Raw genomic sequence first — 1,716 nt, forward strand, 5'->3', positions numbered from 1 at the left:
GGGGGGGCAGTCCCCGTTTGGGGCTGTTTGTCAAAGACGTTGGGGAGTCGGCGCGTGGCTCTGCATGGAGATTTAAAATCACGCGCCAGAAGCGAGCGGCGGCGGCGGACGTCATGAGCGCTAAATCAGCGCCAGGAGCTGCGCGGCCGTGCCGGGGGCTGTTTGAGCGGTAAGTCTCCCGTACGTGCGCCGCGAGCAACTCTGCTAAAACACATACTCGCAACGAGGATCGTCCAGAAAGTGCGCGTCCGTTTTCATATCAGAACCACTCGGCAAATTACGGGAGCTCGGCGCCTGCGAGACTCGGGGTAGGCCATCCCGCGGTGCAGGCGTGCACTGCAGGCGGGATGTTGCCTACAGATCAGGCGCTATGAGGGCTTGCATCTTGCATGGGCTGCTGAACTAGGCAGTTTCCTGTCAGCGAATACCTACTGCTTAGCTGCGGTACGAAACCAACCAAAGCGCACCAGATTTTTCAACGGGGAAAAAATATTTTAAGAAATTAATTTTATTTTTGGGTGAATGAATCGTCCACTTCCAAGCGTCTTTCCACGCTTTTCGTCAGATAGCTAGATTGAGGGGGCCGGCGGCGCCAAGGAGAGTTTTATCGCAATATAGGGCCGAGAGTCTTACTGTGAGCCTTGAACTTCCCTGGCTGCAGGAGGAGGCTGCAGGAGGCGGCCCCACGCCTCCTGCAAGGAGCCAGCCGCCCCAGGCGGACCCCATCGACCCCCCCAGTCGTCTGCAACGGCTAAACAATCGTTGTTGCTGCGACCAGCCGTGCGCCGCGCAGCAGCGCTGCGCAGGGAAACGGAAGCGAAATTAATAGACTTTCGCCCTCCTCTCGCAAGCCGCCGACATGAATTGCAGAGTGAAATGGCAAAACTTGCGTCATTCCCAGACAGATTTCCTGCTCAACGATTCCTAAGAAAGCCGGGGAGCGCCGGGCCGCCGGGAGCCCTTCCGCGGGGCGCTCAGCCTCAGCGCAGCCCGCCCCGCCCCGCTCGGCCCCGCCCGGCGGCTGCCAACCGGAGCGACGGGGGGAAAATTAAAACACAAAACAAATGTTTGCGCTGCACACTTTTCGCAAAAGCTATGACCAACGGCTCTAATTTTACCAGTAGAAACCAGCTGCTGCCCTCGACTCGCTCTCCTCATGCTCCGTTTCGCATCGTCTACCCCCTTCCCTTCCCTTCCATCCCCCACCCCCCTCCCCCGCGGGCTCACACGACCAACGGAGCTTTTTTTTTTACTCCTTTTATGCAAACCTTGTAACAGTCAATGAGTCGTCGATCGGTCTCTCCGCAACGTGTGAGCGAAACCCGAACCGTCAGCAGTGGCGCGGCGCTCAGCGCAGATTCCATCGCACACAACCATTTGTCGGGGGTGTGGACGAGCGCAACCCTCCAAACAACGTCGTGTGTCCCACACACCGGAATGCGGTCATCAGAGGCGCGCCAGGTGGGGCCAGGTGGGGGGGGGGGAGGGCAGCGGCAGGTGCAAGGTATTCAGGAGCAGACTCAAGATGGTCCGGGCTGGCCGGGCCGGGGCGTTCCGAAATGCCGGGAGAGCGCGTGCGGCATCCCAGCGGCCCAGCGGTGGGTTACTACTCCTGCTCGCCGGAGCGGAGGGGAGTGTGCGGGCAAAGGGGAGGGTGGTGCGGCCGCCAACATATGCACTTCCCATTCGGGCGCCTCTAAACCTCGAGAAATATCG

The sequence above is a fragment of the Frankliniella occidentalis genome, unplaced genomic scaffold (genome assembly GCF_000697945.3).
Source record: "Frankliniella occidentalis isolate FOCC.00 unplaced genomic scaffold, Focc_3.1 Scaffold30, whole genome shotgun sequence".
Classification (NCBI taxonomy): domain Eukaryota; kingdom Metazoa; phylum Arthropoda; class Insecta; order Thysanoptera; family Thripidae; genus Frankliniella; species Frankliniella occidentalis.